Genomic DNA, 21,807 nt, shown 5'->3' on the forward strand with positions numbered 1-21,807 from the left:
CTCCTGATCTAATTGGCTTTTCAGATGACAACTCCCCGGGTGGAAAACCCCAGCCCTTAGTTCTGCCCCTGGATTCCATGCTGGGAACTGCTGACAGTTTAGTCAGTATTCCCTGTTGTTTGGAATCCTTCCCCAGATGCCACGCTGGGAACAACTGGAGGCAGCTGCAGTTCTCCATTGGTGTGGAATCAGTCTGCAGTCCCCATCCTTTTAGTTCTGCTGGTTCAACCCTTTCTCCCAGTCCCAAGTCCCATGGGAAGGGGCGATGGTGGTTGGCCAAAGGTGGACTGGGCCCAGCTTAAGAACTGGACCAGGTCCGGGATCAGACTAGGTCTGATTCGAAAATCAGACTGGGTTTGGGATTGCACTGGGTCCAATTTGAGCTGGACTGGTCCAGTGGGAGGCCTCAGGTGGATATTAAATAAAAGCTAGTTGCTCATGGGAAACTTGGAAGTACCTAGAAGCTGATTAGTTTGGCTCCAAAACACCCAAAGGCCTAGCTAAAGAAAAGGGATCCTTTACATCCAAACAGTTGTGTGTACCACCTTCCCATACACCTGCTTATTTTACAGTATGTTTAGCAACTACAGTCCCGGAAGTTGAAAATATCTAACAAGATGGCAAGATTTTACTAGAATTACAATGGCCATTATGGGGAACATTCCAATTATAGGATTGTTCATTAAGGAAGCACACTTGAGAACAAGGGATCCCAAATTGTACAGACAGAATGGGATGCCTACTTTAATTGGTATGCAGAAGCTTACAAAAGCCTTCATTAAAACGCATTACAAAAGGCTAATGAAAAATTAAGACACAAGAAGTACCGAAAATGAAAGATGATAGAACTGACGTGACCCCTACTCTCCCCCCACTTCCTTTTTCGTCTGAGTACTCACATTTTACTAATTCTTTGTCTAAACTGCCTTTCTGCTCTGAACAGACTATTAGACAATGACCATTTAAAATAAAACTACCTGAGGTTACAGACAAACCCACTCAGGTAACCTTCAACCCTTGGTCAAAGACTGAACGGGGAAATCAACCTTTTACAATACATAGATGACCACTTCCCGTGCTCAGTTACCAAAAAGGCATCCATTAAAAAGTCCATTTATTTACCACAACAGTTAGCTGAAAAAAGACACAAAGTCTCTAAGGAAAAATTACAATTCTCTCTAGACACTGTTCACTAGCTAGGTCATAATCTAAATGCTGAAAGAATTCATCAATCTCCAAAAAGAATTAAGCTAATGTAAGAATTTCCTAGACCCACAACTAAGTGACAGCTTCACGGATTTCCAGGATTAGTTGGTTACTGCAGATCATGGGCTCCTAATAGCTCTCTGTTAGCTTCCCCACTCTATGAATTGACCGAAATTTCAGTCCCTGAACTCCTTCCTTGGCAAGATAAACATGAGCAGGCTTTTATAAAACAAAAACAAGAGCTCTGAGAAATGCCTGCCTTAGGGCTACCTAACTATTCAAAATCTTTTACTTTATCTGTGCACAAAAGACATAACCAAGCCCCGGAATGCTCACACAAGAACATGGTAATAAACATACAACAGCATGCAACTGGATTCAGTGGGCTTGTGCCTATCCCAGCCACCTTAAGGCTACAGCAGCAACTACAAAGTTAGTAGAAGTGTCAACAGATGTAACCCTAGGAAACGCCATTTATTTACACACCCCTCACATTGCCCGAAGTCTTCTTAACTCTAAATTGACTCAACATTTCTCCGCCTGCAGACTGACCTACGAGATCCTTCTGCTTTTGCCTCCTAATCTACATCTTAAATGCTGCCATCTCCTAAATCCTGCTATGTTACTACCTCTACCTGATGAGGGCGCACCCCATGACTGCGAGCTAATAATGTCCCATTTCGTGACATCTCGTCCTGATTTATGAGATACGCTTTAACCAATCCTGGTTTAATCTTGATTGTCGATGGCTCATACATAGAAATGAAAAAGGGAATTTTCAAGCTGGCTATGCTATTACTACCCAATATGACCTACTTGAAAGGGGAAATCTCCCACAAGCTAAGTCAGCCCAACAAGCAAAGCTCCGTGCCCTTACCCAAGCACGCCAGTATCAAAAGGACAAACTGTTCATATTTATACCAATAGCCAGTATGCCTTTGGGATCATGCATGATTTGGGGATATTATAGAAACAAAAGGGTTTTTTTTACGTCCTCTGGAACCCCAATCAAACACGGGCAACACGTAAATACTCTTCTTACTGCTACTTCCTTACCTTCTACTATTGCAGTCATCATCACTGAAGCTCACACTAAAAGGACTAAACCTGCGAATCAGGGCAAAGCCCTGGCTGACTCTCACGCTATAGCAGCAGCAACAAAATCTATACAGGTTGCAGCACATGTGGATGAAGTCCACTCTGCTTCCACGGAAACTGGCCCCTCATTGCCAGACTTCTGCTACCCTGATGTCCTTGCAACATGACAACTGTCTGCTCCTGAATCCAAGAAATTAAGATGGGTGAACAATGCCTGCAAATGAAATGAACAGTCAGGGCTGGGGGAAACCCCATAGACGTCTGCTTGGTTTTCCCCAGCTCCCTGGCAGACCCCGTTTTTCATTTTTGCATTCCTCCACCCACCACAGTGTATTTAAGATGGTCCAAATTATGAACAGACATTGGTGGGGAGACATAAAATTTCAAGAACCGTTTACCAGGAATATCTGACCTGCCAGGTCTGTAACCCTGAAAAAACTATTTTTTGTCCACAGAGGCCTCAGACCTCCTCCCTCTGGATCCTTTGAGCACCCACAGCTGGACCTCATTCAAATGACCCTCAGTGTGGGTTATCAGTATGTTCTTATTATTGTATGTATGTCTTCAGGATGGGTTGAAGCCTTCTCTGCCACAAGGCCAATGCCCTCACAATGGCAAAGAAACTGTTAGAAAATGTGTTTCCCACTTGGAGTGTACCTTCCACAATCTCCAGTGACTAAGGCACACACTTCACCAGAAAAATTATATAAGCCTTCACGAAAGCCTTGCAAACTTCTTGAAACTATCACTGTCCCTATTACCCCCGATCATCAGGCAAGAGAACTAATGGGATCCTCAGACTCAAAACTGCTAAACCTGCTGAAACTACTGGATTCTCTTGGCCTAAGGTATCGCCTTTGGTCTTGTTCACTGTTCACAGTACCCACTTTGGGAAACATAAACTCACTCCACAGTGGAGGGTCCCCGGCAGACTGAAGTCTCTTGGTATACAGCCTTCTGCTGATCCTGTTGTCTCATGCTAGGATGACCAGCTACTATAAGTCTCTAATGTCTTATGCTCAAGCCTATCATAAACAGGTTAAACAAGCCTTCCCAGATCCCAATTCAAGGGATCTTGTTGGTCACCATCTAGAACCTGGTGACTGGGTGTTCTGGAAATGTCATCAGAGGAAGACAGCCCTCGAGCCCTGTTGGAAGGGGCCTTACCAGGTGTTCCTGACCACAGACACTGCTGTGAAACTAGAAGGTACTGAGGCTTCGTACACACCCGTCTCACAGCTAAGGAGGACTCCACCCAACACCAGGTCCTGTACTAATTCCACCCAAGACGCCAGATCAAGACTTCCTATTTTGGCTAAACATGAAACCCTCTCTTCTCCTTCTTCCCTTTACCGTGGCAATGGCCTGGAAAGATCATGCCCTCATCTATATCTCCCAGGCCATTGTTAAGAGGGGTTACCTTTCAAATTACTGGATTTGTCATCAAAGATTCCAATCTATCCGTAATTATCTAGGTCAGGTTTGCCCCCACTTACCAAGCACTCTTACCAGCAGCATCCGTCTTTACAAGGCATTTAGGATGACTTTTTATTTCACGCTGGGAGATTCACTTCCCACCTCCGCTAAAAACATGACTAACCCCAGGATTGAACATGTAAACACAGCAATCCCTGAGAGTAAATCCATACCCTGGTTAGGAATAGATACAAATAAGAATATGATCAGAAACCTCTCCTTAACTCTTGGAGACACTGCCGATTCCATTGTTAACGTGTTAGCCGCCCAGCAAAGATCCTGAGACTCTCTGGCCAAGGCTGTTGCCTTTATTATCCTTAGCCAAACAAAGAGGTATCTGTGCTGTGCCCAATACCACCTGCTGTACTTGGAGCAACACTTCTGGGGAAGTTGAAACTCAGTTACATAAGAACACTGAGCAAGCCACTTGGCTTAAAAGGATGACTTCCTCAGTGGGGTCTTTATTTGATTGCTTTGGGTCTTGGGGACCATGGTTTCCAAGTACACACCACACATTTGGAATTATCCTACTTATTATAATCCTAACAATCCCATGGTGCCTTACATTCTCTCAAAAGCTTTAAATGCATGTTCGCAGCCACTAACTCACAACAAATTGTCTCCCTGAGACTGGAACTCAGAAAAGAAACAGAGAGAACGACCGACCTAAAGATTGTGAACCTGAAGCTGTGACCTACGAGTGTCAACGGAGATGAGCAAAAACATCATGACTAGGGATACTATCAAAGACAAACAAAGCTGTGAGGACCACAGAGCTGATAGTAATTCTAATGCCTAAAATTGTGACCACATCCCTGTTAGAGTCTGATCACAAGGGGATATAACTGTTAAAGAGAAAAACCACAGGCCCAAAAGGGCATCACCTGCTCTAAAGCCCGTGATACTAAACCTAGATTTAATACTTAACCTAACAGCAGTTGTGACCTCCACCAGAAATGTAATCGTTTTTAAAAAATTTATTTTATTGAAGTATAGTTGATTTACAATGTTGTAATTTCTGCTGTATGACAAAGTGATTCCGTTTTATATATTTATATATATTCTTTTTCATATTTTTTTCCATTATGGTTGATCCCAGGATACTGAATATAGTTCTCTGTGCTATACAGTAGAAACCTGCTGTTTATACATTCTATATGTAATAGTTTGCATCTGCTAATTCCGCATTGCCAATCCACCCCTCCCCCAAACCTCCTCCCCCTTGGCAACCACAAGTCTTTTCTCTATGTCTGCAAGTCTGTTTCTGTTTCATTGATAAGTTCATTGATGTCATATTTTAGATTCGACATGTAAGTGATATCACATGCTATCTGTCTTTCTCTTTCAGACTTACTTCACTTAATATGATAATCTCTAGGTCTATCCATGTTGCTGCAAATGGTATTATTTCATTCTTTTTTATGGCTCAGTAATATTCCATTGTATATATGTACCACATCTTCTTCATCCATTCAACTGTCGACAGACATTTAGGTTGTTTCCATGTCTTGGCTCTTGTAAATAGTGCTGCTATGAACACTGGGGTGCATATATATTTTCAAATTACAGTTTTCTCTGGATATATGCCCAGGAGTGGCATTGCAGGATAATATGGTAGTTCTATTTTTAGTTTTTTAAGGAACCTCCATACTGTTCTCCATAGTGGCCACACCAATTTACATTCCCACCAACAGTGCGAGAGGGTTCCCTTTTCTCCACACCTTCTCCAGCATTTATTGTTTGTAGACTTTTTGATGATGGCCATTCTGACCGGTGTGAGGTGATACCTCACTGTAGTTTTGATTTACATTTCTCTAATAATTAGCGATGTTGAACATCTTTTCATGTGCCTGTTGTCCACCTGTATGTCTTCTTTGAAGAAATGTCTATTTAGGTCTTCTGCCCATTTTTCGATTGGGTTTTTTGTTTGTTGTTATTATTGAATTGTATGAGTTGTTTGTATATTTGGAAATTAAGCCCTTGTTGTTTGCACTCATCACAGAAATGTAACCTTAATGAACCAACCAGTCTGGAATTTTCTGGTCAGCACCAATGAGGTCATCTGTCACGTGGGCCCTCTCCATTCCACCCTCCCCTAGAGGAAGAAGAGGCAACTTGCAAGATAAAATTCATGCCCTTCCCTTCCCCCTCAAAAGATGCCCTGGCCTAAAAGTAATCCTTTCTTTTCTTTTGCTAATAGCTCCCTTGCCCCACGCTTCTTCCTGTAAAAACCTTCCGTTTTGCATAACTCTGAATGCCCTTCTAGTTGCTAGATGGGATGCTCCCCACATAATTCACGAATCACCAAGTAAGGCCAATTCCATCTTCAGATTTACTGGGTTGAATTTTGAATTTTTTTTTAACCATTTTTAATCCTCACAACAATCTATGTTCTGGACTTAGAGAAGGAAAGTAACTTCAGTTAGCAAAGGAGTCAGAATTCAAACCTGGTCGGCCTGACACAGAGCTGATGCTCTCAACTGCTGCATTCCACTGAACCTCTCCCTGAATGAAAATCAGTTGTCTGGGCAGGCCTAGATATCCTGTCTCTTAAGTTGGGGTTGAGCACATCTCACCCCAATTCTGCACAATTATTTACCAGCTCTTGTTTATTGCCAAAGGGATGAGAAGTTATAAAGCAGGGATGCATCATCTCCCCAAATGGAGGAGAGTTTCATTTTCCATTTGCAGCCACATAAATGTGTAACTGGGCTTACTGGTTGTTGTGGGGTTTTTTGCGGTACACGGGCTTCTCACTGTTGTGGCCTCTCCCGTTGTGGAGCACAGGCTCCGGACGCGCAGGCTCCGCGGCCATGGCTCACGGGCCCAGCCACTCCGCGGCATGTGGGATCTTCCTGGACCGGGGCACGAACCCGTGTCCCCTGCATCGGCAGGCGGACTCTCAACCACTGTGCCACCAGGGAAGCCTGGGCCTACTGGTTTTAACGTGGAGCTTAGAAGAGCTTCTCAGGTGAGGAAGCAGGATGGCACAGGGGAAGGAGACCTGAGTTCAGTCCTGGCTGCAACCCTCTAACAATGCAGACTTCAGGCAACTTAACCTCTCTGAAGCCTGGCTTCCTGTTCTGTAAAATGGGCATGATGATGCCCACCTCAGTGGGAGGTGGTAAACGCCTGACACGGAAAATCACTGGCTATATGAACGCTATGGTTGCTACCATCATGGAGGGGAGCGAATTTCAGTACCTGCAGAGAGAGCCTGCAGTGGCTCACACATCCTGAGAAATCATAAAAGGCCCAGATGGGTCCTGTTCACGGTTGCTGAGAGTCACGGAGGCCTTCGGAACCTGGAATGAGGACAGGGGCCGGAGGGCAAGGAGAAAGGAGCCATTTTAAACTGAGGGGGAAAGACCTTGTCTGAGAGCCTTGTTTCAGGTCATTCTAAATTTTAGAAACCGTAACAATACAGACCCACAGGGATTTCAATTAATACCCACTGGACAACAAATTTTCATCTTTGTGGTAATCTTGGAGATTTCATAGACAGGCTTCTGAAAGAGAGTGGGAAAAAAAAAAATATATATATATATATACATACACACACACACACACATATATATGTATTTGCATATCAGAGAAGAAAGCTAAAATTACTACCAGTAAATGAACAATTCCCTATATGTGCCACGAATATCTCTTTAATGAACTGCAACCTATTCATGAAATGGGAGGAAGAAATATGAAGCCAGGAGATGGGAAGGGATGGAGTATGGGGGCCAGAGCGGGTAGAAGAAATCACTTTATTTCTAACGTGATGCAGTGAGATACAAATACAGTCACAGGGGTTAATCTAATCCCTTTGTGAAGCACTGAGTCAGAGAACAAGACAAAAACAAATCTGTGATCTGGAACTCCCCAGGCCCCCACTTGGGGGGATTAATGAGGAGTACACGGCTGTGAAATTACGTGCCCTCTGAGTCAGGAAAATGGTCCTACTGGTGCATGACCTTGAAATGAGGGGATGCAAACTTCACCTGATCCACAATTACCGAGCCCTGGAAGGAGGGGCTCGGGGAGAAGAGAAGGGGGGCACGTGAGAGAGGCTGTGTGAACATTCGGAATATGAAACCCACAAATCTCAACCGACCCGAGGCTTGAAAGGGGGATCTAAACACAGTATAAAATATTCAGAGGACTTTAAAAGGACGCTGGCATTGGTGCGGGAAGCATGAGCAGGCAAGCCTGTCCTGTTTATTGACGTGAAGTAGATATTTTGTGGCTGTTGTTATGGACTTAGTGATGTTTGCTCTGTTCAATTTTCCTCTTGCAATGAAAAATCGTTGTGAGATGATTTCTAGTCTTTGCTGCTTTACATGACAGTATTATCAAGGATTCATCAAGAGGCCATCTGTCGAATTTATGAAAAAAATATGCAAAAACAAAACAGATGAAAAGGAAAGAGCAGGACAGACTGGTCCAGGGGAAGATAGATGTGGCAGTATGTGCCTCCGTGTGAAAATTACAACATTTAAATACTGCGGAATAAATTACTGCGCCGAAGCATTAGTGACGCTCTCTCACTTTGGGTGCTACCCTTACCATAAGAACATAATGAAACATATCACATATCAAGTCACCCTTTCCTCAGACCATTATTATATTCTAATGAAAAATTAGGAGAGGAGAGACACATAAACCTCAAATGGGAGGGATGAAAATGAGCCAGAGTGGATTTGCTCCACTACTGAGCCATGAGAAGCTTCTCCAAGATGCACAGTCCATATGGAAATAAGACTTTTCCCCCGCTATTTATTAGAAAGTCAATAAAATAAATTACAGATTGTGTGAAAAACTGAAATAATATATATTAAAAGGACAATGAGGCTGGCCAAGCTTACACCCAAATTAGATGGGCTGTAAAAACCATGTATTTCAGAAAGGAAATGAGAAGGAACAGAGAGAAGCCCGAGGAGACAAACGACCAGAGCTGTGGTGCTGCCCCCTGTAGGTGAGACCCAGAACCACCACTGCTGGAGAAGGAAGGACCCAGCCCGCAGCTCTACCAGATCTGAGCGCTGTGGGGACGGATTCCTGACAGACCATGCATGGGGACAGCTCCCTTTGGAGTCTGTTTCCAGCCCCTAAATCTCATAGCTTCCTCCTTCCCTCAGGGGCCATGTCCCTCCCCAGTCCCTTCCATTCCCCGCTCCCCTCCTAGAGTCTGATCAAGAGGAAAACTTCCATTCTGGTGCATTAAGAAGATGTTTAACGGTGTTGCTAAATAACATATTAAAGTATAATGCTCCAAACACACAATGAAGATAATAGCTGGCACTGGTTCTTAGATTCCAAAACAATGAGAGGAAAAGAGTAAAGTCTTATCTCACCAAGAGCCAATGAGGGTAATAAGCGTATGATGGAAAATTGTGAACGATCAGAGTATAAGCTAACACTAGTCTAAGTGCTGTGCACTGATTAACTAGTATAACCCTTGCACTAACCCTATGAGATAATTATTATTTATCACTGTTCCCCATTTTACAGATAGAGAAATTGAAGCACAGAGAGGTGTAAGTATCCCATTCAAAAATCACACAGTTATGGTACAAAGATTCAAACCCAGGCTGGCAGATTCAGAGCACCTGTTCCAATCCACAAAGCTTTAATGCCCTCACCCTAGGAAGGCAGCTGAGGTTCCTCATTAATTTTGCTTGAAATGTTACAAATTCCTCAATCAAGAAGTGTAAGAATTTACAGATGGCCAACAGGCACATGAAAAGATGCTCAACATCGTTAATTATTAGAGAAATGCAACTCAAAACTATAATGAGATATCATCTCACACCAGTCAGAATGGCCATCATCAAAAAGTCTACAAATAATAAATGCTGGAGAGGGTGTGGAGAAAAAGGAACCCTCCTATACTGTTGGTGGGAATGTAAATTGGTGCAGTCACTATGTAAAACAGTATGGAGGTTCCTTAAAAAAAATTAAAAATAGAGTTCACATATGATCCAGCAATCCCACTCCTGGGCATATATCCGGAGAAAACCATAATTTGAAAAGATACATGCACCCCTATGTTCACAGCAGCACTATTTACAATAGCCAAGACATGGAAGCAACCTAAATGTCCACTAACAGATGAATGGATGAAGAAGATGTGGTACATATACACAATGGAATGTTAGCCATAAAAAAGAATGAAATGCTATTTGCAGCAACATGGAGAGACCTAGAGATTATCATAGTAAGTGAAGTCAGACGAAAACAAAGATCATATGACATCACTTATATGTGGAATCTAAAAAAATGATACAAATGAGCTTATTTACAAAACAGAAATAGACTCACAGACACAGAAAACAAACTTATGGTTACCAAAGGCGAAAGGGTTGGGGAGGGATAAGTTAGGAGTTTGGGATTAATACATACACACTACTATATATAAAATAGATAAATAACAAAGGCCTACTGTATAGCACAGGGAACTATATGCAATACCTTATAATAACCTATAATGGAAAAAGAATCTGAAAGAGAGTAGATATATACATGCACGTATAACTGAATAACTTCGCTGTACACCTGAAACTAACACAACATTGTAAATCAACTATACTTCAATAAAAAAAAGAAGCATAAGAATAAAAACTATTCCTGTGAAAAACTAGGTTGGACCATATTATTCCTCCAACTATCGAAAACCACAATCCTAAACAGCCCTGGCTCTCTCTCCTAGTTTGCCCTCCTTCTGAGAAGTGGAGAATACATATTTACAAGTGTTCCCTTCCATCTAATATGAGACCAAAGAAAATAGGGTAATGATAATAAACACAAAGAATATTAATGCTAACAAAAGGTGGAGGGTGACAAGTGAAGCCCAAAGGTCTGGTTTAAGGGAACTAACTACTTGGAACTAAATTAGGTCCTTCCAGAACGCTCTCCAGTTTTACTTTCCATACTGGAGAATCCTGAAACATATTAGATCCATGATATATAAGAATTTGTAGAAATTTTATCAATACAACCAAAAGGTCTCTGACCTGCATGGAACATCTGATTAAACACTTCACATCTCAACTAAAGCGCTGTGTGTAATTATTAAACCAATGGTTTACAAAAGAGTAAATAACACTATTTGGGAAACGAAAAATAATTTCAGTATTCAAAACATTCAAATAACATTATAGACCCTACATAAGACTATATTAGCTATGTTGGTCCATGTAAGAAAATTTTAAGTTGAAATTTTCTTCCTCATACTTTCAACATAAACAGAATGTTGACCCACTTTAATTCAGTACCTTATTTTATGTTCAACTTTACTTTCACTTTTTATGGAATTATGATTATCTGTAAATAAACACTGGTCTATATCCATTCAGAAAGCTTACTGGTCTCAACTCACCAGGTACTGACGGTGATGAGATTATCCACTTGTCCTTCTGAAATTCACCAAATGGATAATATAATAAGTCTTCCCATGCAAGCATCTCAGCCATAGCAAGACTGGGTGACACTGTCAGCCATCAATTCCTCTTTTCTTTCATTTCCTATTACACGTAAGCACAATAGACACTGACAACACTTCTTAAACATGTAAAAATAAATTTTTATATATTATCTTTCAAATTATAAGTATAGTAGGATATTCATTGGACATCTAATGTAAGCCCAGTCCTTAATCCTAAAATGCAAGGATTCAAAATGCATTTTTGTCTAATTTCTATCTAAAATGACTCCCAAAATGGGAAAAAGATTATACATTGATCCTCTCACACCTGCTGCTAACAAGTTCTTTGGTTTAGTAACTCAAACTATCTTTACTGATACAAGTAACTTAGATTGAGTCAGATCTTCCCAGTATGTGAATTAGCCCAGGACATAGCAAAACTACTTCCAGCTACCACAGTGGCCTCAGACAAATTTAAAAATGGATAAACACAAAATACTTTATTTACCAGCAGTGTTTACCCAAACACTTTCACTCTCAGTTCTCCTGCTTCTCCTATGTCACCCGATTAGAGGGCACCCTGGTGCCAGATGGACCATGTACAGACATCTTCATAAATAAACAGGCATGGAGAGTTGGACTCTGGCTATTCAAGATCCCAGTACCTGGGATTACTCTCCAGCCAGGAATCCTTCAGTAACTGAAAATCTTATTGGTTTGTATATGTGTGTTAAGAATGAGTTTGTTCATTGAATTACAGTCTGACTTAACTTGCTTATCCTTGACTCAGAGTCCCTGATAGACCTTGAAAAAGGCATCATGTTATATATACATCACCCCACAAAACTATTTCTAAAATACGAGCTCTTCTAGCTCTTCCATTATTTCCACTTTTCTTCACTTCTGTGTCTATTTACCATTTAATTATACTCTTATCTATCTATCAGAAAGTCACATTTGGATAGGCCTTCACAGATGCATATTTGAAGCAGTTACTGATGATGTTTTTCTCTCTGAAATGTCCTTGTATTTCCCATCCATCAACCCATCTTTCTTGGTCTCTTTCTAAATTAACCTCCTCCAGGAAGCATCCTTTGATTACCCTAATCCACAATGATCACTGCTCTCTGCTGTTATATATTATTTTTCTTCTCATATGGAGAACACAATGAGCTATTTATGTATTCTTTATAAACTGGGCCTTATATATTTAGGTGTCCATTATGTTTGCTGAATTTAAGCAAATTCTTGATTTATTTTTGTAATTTATCTATTTAACAAAAATTATTTATAACATTTGTAAGTTTGTTACTTTATAACATGTCCCCTATGTGAATATAAAAGTAAGTCATTAGACGATACTATTCTTAAATTTATAGCAGGGAACTCCAAAATATACAGACAGCTCAGGCAGCTCAATACCAAAAACACAAACAACCCAATCAAAAAATGGGTGAAAGACCTAAATAGACATTTCTCCAAAGAAGACATACAGATGGCCAACAAACACATGAAAAGATGCTCAACATCACTAATTATTAGAGAAATGCACATCAAAACTACAATGAGGTATCACCTCACACCAGTCAGAATGGCCATCATCAAAAAGTCTACAAACAATAAATGCTGGAGAGGGTGTGGAGAAAAGGGAACCCTCTTGCACCGTTCGTGGGAATGTAAATTGATACAGCCACTATGGAGAACAGTATGGAGGTTCCTTAAAAAACTAAAAATAGAATTACCATATGACCCAGCAATCCCACTACTGGGCATATACCCCGAGAAAACCATAATTCAAAAAGACACATGCACCCCTATGTTCACAGCAGCACTATTTACAATAGCCAGGACATGGAAGCAACCTAAACGTCCATCAACAGATGAATGGATAAAGAAGATGTGGTACATATGCACAATGGAATATTATTCAGCCATAAAAAGGATGAAATTGGGTCATTTGTAGAGATGTGGATGGACCTAGAGTCTGTCATACAGAGTGAAGTAAGTCAGAAAGAGAAAAACATATATCGTATATTAACGCATACATGGGGAATCTGAAAAAATTGGTATAGGGTCTTATTTACAAAACAGAAATAGAGACACAGACATAGAGAACAAATGTATGGATACCAAGGGGGAAAGGGGGGGGATGAATTGGGAGACTGGGATTGACAGATATACACAATTGATACTATGTATAAAATAAATAACTAATGAGAACCTACTGTATAGCACAGGGAACTCTACTCAGTGCTCTGTGGTGACCTAAATGAAAAGGAAATCCAAAAAAGAGGGGATATACGTATAGCTGATTCACTTTGCTGTACAGTATAAACTAACACAATACTGTAAAGCAACTATACTCCAATTAAAAAATAAAATAAATTTAAATATATATATATAACATAATAGGCATTTCAAATGTAGCATGTCCTAAACAGAATTCTTAATTTTTATACCCAGAAACTGTCCCTCTCCCAGTCTTCATTACTGCTAAAAATGTCACCATCATTGACCCAGTTTCTTAAGCCAAAAACCCTGGATCATCCTTGTGTCTACTCCCTCTTATTGCTAACTCACTACTGGTATTTACAAACGCCCTTGTTACATCAACATTTATAAGATGAGAAGAGTGGTACTGAAGGCTGAGATGCTTCTTCTGCACATACAGCTTTTGCCAGATAATTTTTATAAAATGAAAAATAGGTGACTACTGTAATAGTGAGAACTAAACAGAGACTGAATATAACTGTTCTCAAAACGTTTAAAGGTACCATGCTTCATCTGGGGTAGTTTTATAAAACATACCTCAAATACTGAAGAATCTGAGTGAGGGTTCCTCTGATAGTATCCAATGAACATAGGTATAATAAGCCCTTACGTTTGCATGGGGCTAAACATGCATCAGCCCTATTCTTATGGTCAGTGACAATCTTTTATGTTCACATTGTACTTTATACTGGCTCTTGTGCCCGTTACATCATCTCTCCCGACCACAGCACCATGACAACTATTATTGCCATTTTACAGATGAAGATGCCGGTTATCTTGCCCAAGGCCGCTTAGTGTGTCACTGCTGAAATTCATCCCCGAATCTCAGTCCCCCGATGCCTGGTACAGTGCACATTCTACTAGAACTGTCTCTGGGCAATCCTTACCCTATGAAATCAGTTAGCAATCCCAAGTGTGTGTGTATTCACATTCACCACACATGTATGCACCTGTACACACAGGGGTGCACACACACATACATCACACACACCACACTGAGTTTCTTTACGGTCACCAAAGAATCAGGCTGTTTGAGGGAGTCCACATCTACCCTCCGATTCAGTGATCTGCCTGCCTGACTCCCTTAGACGAGGATACTTCAGGAGAAACCGGAACGGAATCAACTGAGACCCCATTACTGCACATTAAATTCGTCACTCGGCGCACAACAGCACCCCACAGTGGACTCGCTGACACCAACGATAGATGCCCCCTCCCGAGCCCCCTTGGTACCCAGAGGAAACAGAGCTCAGGCCCAGGAGGGGCGGGGCGTGACGCCAGAGCTACGGGGCCAATATCCCGAGTGGCAGCCCAGCCTCAGGATGTACTTGGGTCCATTTCATTCATTTTAAAGCTACTGCCTTTAACAGAACAAATCGCTTTTGATCTGCGCCTGCTCAGCATGTGAAGAGGAGGCTGAGAGCTTGCGCTACCTTCGTTAAATAACTGCTCCACCAAATAAACACTGGGCACACCACACAGCCTTTTAGAAACGGAAAATAAATCATCACCTCAAAGCTCCTTTTACAAACCCACAAATCACGGGAAATATAAATGCTATCCTTGCTCTCCCCATGTTTTAATAAATACTCCCCCCTCCTCTTTTTGCAGACTCACTCAATTACAATATCACTATCGGTTCACATTACAGGTCAGAGACATGGGGCTTAATGTATGTAGAGCCAGTTCTCCGCTCCTAATAACCTGTCATTCCGGGGATTTGAATGTCAGAATACAGCCCGCCGCAGTAATGCTGGTCGGCAGCCCGGTGATGAAAACTTTGGACAAATCATGAAGAACACTCCAGATCCACATCACTGGAAGGTTACCAGCGAGAGCCTTTCATTCTGCTTCGACCCCTTGATCTGACAAGTGACACCTACAAAATGAACAGCTCTCCAACTTAAATTGTTTAACTGTAGCCTGATCAGTTTTATTATCTTGCTAATCCAGATATCAGCCGTTTCATCAGAATGGAAGATATGCATATCATGAATTATTTTGACACAGGGACCTTTTAATTTTTGCCAGCAATATTTCACTGCCCCAATCAGGGCCTGCAGTCACCGACGCCCTTTGCCTCCTGGGATGTCAGAGGACAACACACTCCTGACAGCACCAAATCATCCGGGAGCTGGAACGAGCCATTGCTGCAGGTATTATTAGCTCCTGTACTCATGCATTTCATTACCGCACAGGCAGCCGGGGCCTTGGGGTTCAGCGGAGGCTTCCTCAGGAATCTCTGCCATTTTATGGGCTTGCCAAGCTCCGGGGTCTAATTTCCTTTTTCCTTCCCCTCAGTAGACCAGGCAAGGTGAATTTCTAATACAAACAAAACACGAGGCAGGCACTGCAGGAAGAGCAGGCTCAGTACAGGACATTAAGCAGCGGTAAGGCAGCCTGAATGGCCTACTTGAAGTTTGTGAAAGCAGTGGTTACTCAGCAATACAGTTGGCTACAGAGAGTAATAAAAAACAGTTTATCCTGGAAAAGAATGCTCCTTTCTAAACTGCAAAGTGCTGTGAATGCTTCCTCCCTTCTCACCTAGATTTTGTGTCTTAATTTCTCTCTCCCCTGTTAACCATGTTCTTCTTTGGAATTTGCATCCCAAGAGGACGCAGCCCCACTCCGAGCCTGGACCACGTGGTCTGCGTTCCTCACCCTGTGCTCTGGCTTTGTGCCATGAGCACACCGGAAACGCCCTGCCGCCCTCATCTTCACTCTGATGCTGTGGTAGGTCGTGTCGCTCACCGCACTCAGGGTACCTTCTTAACACGGAGCCGAGGGAGAAAGAACGGTTTTTCTACTCTCACAAACAACTGATCTGTATTTACTTTGGAGGCACTGTGAATCATGTAATTTATTATGTTTCCTATCTTGAGATGGCCCTTAGAAGCCTCAAAACTAAATCTGATGTTCTCAAAAAATTAAACATAGGGCTTCCCTGGTGGCGCAGTGGTTGAGAGTCCGCCTGCCAATGCAGGGGACATGGGTTCGTGCCCCGGTCTGGGAAGATCCCACATGCCACAGAGCGGCTGGGCCCGTGAGCCATGGCCGCTGAGCCTGCGTGACCGGAGCCTGTGCTCTGCAACGGGAGAGGCCGCAACAGTGAGAGGCCCACGTACTGCAAAAAAAAAAAAAAAAAAAAATTAAACACAGAACTACCATATGATCCAGCAATCCCATTTCTGGGTATGCACCCAAAAGAATGGAAAGCAAGGATTCAAACAGATACTTGTACACCCATGTTCATAGAATCACTATTCATGACAGCCAAGAGGTAGAAGCAATCCAAGTGTCACTGGCAGATGAATAGGTAAACAAACTGTGGTCTATGCATATAATGGAATATTAGCCTTAAAAAGGAAGGGAATCCTGATACACACTGCAACGTGGATGAAAAGTGAAGACACCATGCTAAGTGAAATAAGCCAGTCCAAGTAAGACACGAATACTTTATGATTCCACTTTTCTGACGTATCTGAAATAGTCAGATTTATAGAGATAGAAAGCAGTTACCAAGGGCTGGGGAGATGGGGAAATGAGGAGTTATTGTTTAATGGACACAGAGTTTCCGTTTGGGATGATGAAAAAGTTCTGGAGATGGATGGTATGATGGTTACACAGTAATGTAAATGCACTTAGTGCCACTGAACTATACACTTAAAAACAGTTAAAATGAGGGAATTCCCTGGAGGTCCAGTGGTTAGGACTCAGCACCTTCACTGCCGAGAGCGTGGGTTCGATCCCTGGTCAGGGAACTAAGATCCCACAAGTCGCAATGTGGCCAAAAAAAAAAAAAACAATAGTTAAAATGGTAAATTTTATGTTGTGTATATTTTGCCACAATAAAAGTCTAAATTTGCAGCCAGTCTCTTGCAAACGTAAAGGATCTCAACGCATGTATATTGTATACTTACCTCATTACTGTCTTCATTTATTCTTCCTACCCTTCCATTAGCTTTGCTTTATTTTCCTCACTAACTTTTTAGAAATATTATTTAATTGATGTGTGTTAGTTTTTGTACTACAATGACTTATATCTTTTTTTTTGGCAGAACAAAGAAGGAGTTTCTTATTAAAATATACTCATTCTGGCAAGACAAAGCTAAAGCTGTTGGTTATTGTATGGCAGGGAGAGGGTTTAGTGAGAAATACGTTTCTCTGAAGTCCATTAGTGACAGTGAGATGAGGCAGGGAATCTCTGAGAGGCAAGGCTGCCTTCTCACTCCTTGAGTCGGGGGAATCCACTGTCTCCTCAATGCAGTCGAGAGACCGTCCAGAGCTCTCCTGGGCCCTTTCCTCCAGCCTTCTACTTACTTACATCATCATCTCTCTCTCCCACACCCAGCCTCCCATGGGTGTCCTCCCTGTGAACGCTCACAGAGCCCCAGGCTCAAAAGGACACTTGGTTTCGTGCCCTACTGTCAAATACTGAATTTCTAAATAACTTTTAAACAAGGAGACCCAAAATCTTCATGCTGTACCTCACAAACTGTGCAGACTCACAAATTATATAGTTGGTCTTGGGACTTCCCTGGCGGTCCAGTGGTTAAGACTCCACACTCCCAATGCAGGGGGCACGGGTTCGATCCATGGTTGGGGAATTAAGATCCTGCACGCCTCACGGTGCGGCCAAAAAACAAAAAACAAAACAAAACAAACAAAAAAAACACACTAAAATATGTAGTTGGTCTTGCCCCGCTCCCCAGACAGTGAGCATCGTACAGGAAGAGTGTCTTTTTTTTTTGGCTGCATCACCAGTCACAACCCCAGTGCCTGACAGGCAATTGCATAGGACATAGTCAATAAATATGTTGTACAAATGTTGATGGAAACTATAGAAGCCCTTTATTTCATAGAACTAAATACTCCTTCCTCGAAATCAATATATCAAACCCATGCCAGAAAAAACCTGCAAAAGCAGCAAGGGCATTCTTCATGGGGGGAAGGAAGGCTCATGAATGTGACCAAGAATGAAGAAGACACCATGTCCCTTGCTCTTTCCTAGGCTGGAATCCACACACAGAAATCAACTTTGATGTGAGGAATGTGATGTATCCACAGCTCGAGTGGTCATAGCTCAGCCACTTCAAGAAAGAATCACGCATGGAGTCATCCCAGGCACATCATCATTGACGCTATTTTTTAAATTCTCCAGAGATGTGATTTTCCCAAATTCCCTAGGTAACATGGCCTATCCATGTCATGATTCTTCGCACTTTCCCTGGGAAGTAAGGCTTTAAGAGCTCTCCGTTTGACTAGATAGAAACTCAGAGACAGGGAATAGAGCTGGAAGAAACTCATGAGAAGAAGCAGAAAGCTAAGGAAGGAAGACAGAAATGCAGACAGTCAGAAAGAGAAAAATGATGATCGTGGACCAGAGCTTACAGCTCCCTTCAAGTCCAAGGCCTTTACAATATCAAACTTCCAGAGAAGGTCATCCAGAAGTTTTTTTTTTTTTTTTTTTTTTGGGGGGGGTCCCAGATCATTTCTTCCATTTCCCAAAACCTAACAAAATTTTAAGAAATTTCAACAGAAGAATCGTATTTGGGGGTCTTGGAAATTTTTCATTTAATTTCTACTTACCCTGGAAGATCAGGGGCCAGGGTAAATCAAAGATGTTAATTTGAGGCAGGAAAAGGGAAAATTAGAAAATTGGGTGTGGAGGGTAAGGACAAGATTCGAGAGGAGATGGCACCCAGGGCAGCATTTTCTAATTTGCAGACTTTCACTAAGCTGTCCCCCACCCACATGCTCACTCTGTTCCTAACAGCATCTTCATCAATTAAGATGCTATGAGACTGGCAGACTCCAAGATCAACAGTACCATCCACATATTCACTATTCCACTGGCAAGGCGAACAATTCCAAATATTAAAAGTAAAGCGACACATTCTGCCATGCCTTTTGTATACAGACAGCTGAAGCTGCATGAAAGTTTGGCACCAAAAGGCCAAGTACCATATTTTCAGCCACCCACACGCCAAACCCCATAATAACTACAGACTCTACATGTGAAATTTTCAGACATTTGCAGCAAAGGAAAACTAATAGTCATGTTTCTTCGTGTGCTTCCTTTCCCAACAGGGCAGTTTCTCAACTTTAAAACCTCATCAATGTAAGCTAAAGAGAACAAAGGGTGCTGCGGAGATATTTTCACCAGATGTCAAATGGTGCTTATTTATTTAAACAGAAAACCCCACTTTGTACATTTTGGTTCATTTAGTGGTATGTGCTCTGTAACAAGTATTTTTTATGAGTAGAAAGCTGCCACCAGTGCACTTAAGTTACAATAGGGCTTCAGGAAAGTCTGTTAACTGAGACTAAATATTGCTCTTTTTGCTTTTGGTTGCAATGTAAATTCGATTCCCATCCTCCTCTATAACAGGAGAAAAACATTGTCGCTAAAGTTATACCAGGACTAATACTTAGTCCTTCTTCTGTGGTCATGTCTAGAAGCAAAGATGTTCAGTTCACTGACCTTTTTAAGGTGCAATGTGTATAATATAAGCTACAAGGTAATTGATTTGCTCAAAGATAACAACAGAAAATGTATTACAGTCAGCCCTCCCTATCCGCGGAAAGGACTGTAGACTGTATTTTATTATCTGACTGTAATTCCCTCCTGAATGAATATTTGGGCTCCTGTAGCCTGAATGGGCCATAAGAACCTAAAGTCTGAGAGTTTATGTGTGCCCAGTCAGTGAGGATAATAAAATGGTTAGTGCAACAGTCCTCTGAGCCTCTGCAAATAAGGAAAACGTTACACAGTTCTGTACAAAGGTCTGGATGGCCTTCATTCTGCCCAGTAGAAAATGCAATTTTAGATCAGACCGCTGACAAGAAGTGTCTCACCCATCAAAGATGAGGTGTTTGAGGCACCCTGGACAGAGATCTCACCTTGTGCACAATAGGCAACTATATGAGACATGTATTCCCAGATTACCAAGTCATCAAGCCACATTCTACAGAGCAGAGTGCAGACTGCCAACCCCCTTAAAAATACAAAGGATCAAGATTGTTTATAAGAAGAACTTTCAACAAGTACAAAAAAGGATCTGGGCATTTTCCGGAAGTTTAAGGCTCCTGATATAAGAAGCAACCTCCCAGCACAGAACAGCCTGAAGCGTAATTGAGGGGGAGAATTTAGGAAAGGGTCAACAACACTTGGACAACAAAAGAGCAGCCCTGACTGAGCTTATACAGACTATTCACCTAGTTATATTTGCTGAAGGATTTTCACCAGTTCCTTGATGAGGAGAAATTGGTAGATTAAACCAGCAGCACTGTACACCATCTATAATGTAGTGTACATAATTTTTTTAATATAATTTTTCATCAAAGTGTCAAAGTTCTCATCCCCAACTATGCTTTATTCATATGTAACTGCTCTTTTTCAAACCCAATAATTCATTCAAGTTTATGTTATACTTAGAAAACTAGATTAAAAGGGGTCAAAATATTGTTGTAGTGAAGACTTAGGTATCTTTATTTATCAGATATCCATAAATGGAGAATCACAGCTATCCACTGGTGAAGCAGCATTCTAACTTCCATTTCTAATCAATTTGGTGGCTGTTTCCTGAGAAAACGCACCACTACAAAACATCTGGAAATATGGATCATTTTTCTTACTTATTTTAAAGGAATATCTAAGCTCACAAAAGAAGTAAACAAAACCTCTGGGGGCCAAAAATAAAAGGAAATTGAAAACCAGAGTGGTAAGATATCTCTGAGCTTTTCACTGCATTGAGAACACCATCAATGCATGAGAGTACCAATTTCTCCACATCCTTGTCAACATTTGTTATTCTCTCTCTTGTTTTAGCAACCCTAGCGGGTGTGAAGTGGTATCTGTGGTTTTGGTTATCTTTTCTCTAATGACTTAATGATCTGAAGCATTTTCTCATGTGCCTATTAGACTTCTGTATATCTCCTGGGGAGAAATGTCTACTCAAATCATTTGCTCATTTTTTTATTTTTTAATTAATTTTTATTGGAGTATAGTTGATTTACAATGTTGTGTTAGTTTCTGCTGTACAGCAAAGTGAATCAGATATACATATACATATCCACTCTTTCTTAGATTCTTTTCCCATATAGGTCATTACAGAGTACTGAGTAGAGTTCCCTGTGCTATACAGTAGGTCCTTATTAGTTATCTAGTTTATATATAGTAGTGTGTATATGTTAATCCCAATCTCCCAGTTTATCCCTCCCCCCCACTTCCACCAAAAAAAAACCCTAAGTTTTTTTTCTACATTTGTGACTCTATTTCTGTCTTGTAAATAAGTTCATTTGTACCATTTTTTTAGATTCCACATATAAACGATATCATA

The sequence above is a fragment of the Mesoplodon bidens genome (assembly GCF_964165515.1).
Source record: "Mesoplodon bidens genome assembly, chromosome: 16".
Classification (NCBI taxonomy): domain Eukaryota; kingdom Metazoa; phylum Chordata; class Mammalia; order Artiodactyla; family Ziphiidae; genus Mesoplodon; species Mesoplodon bidens.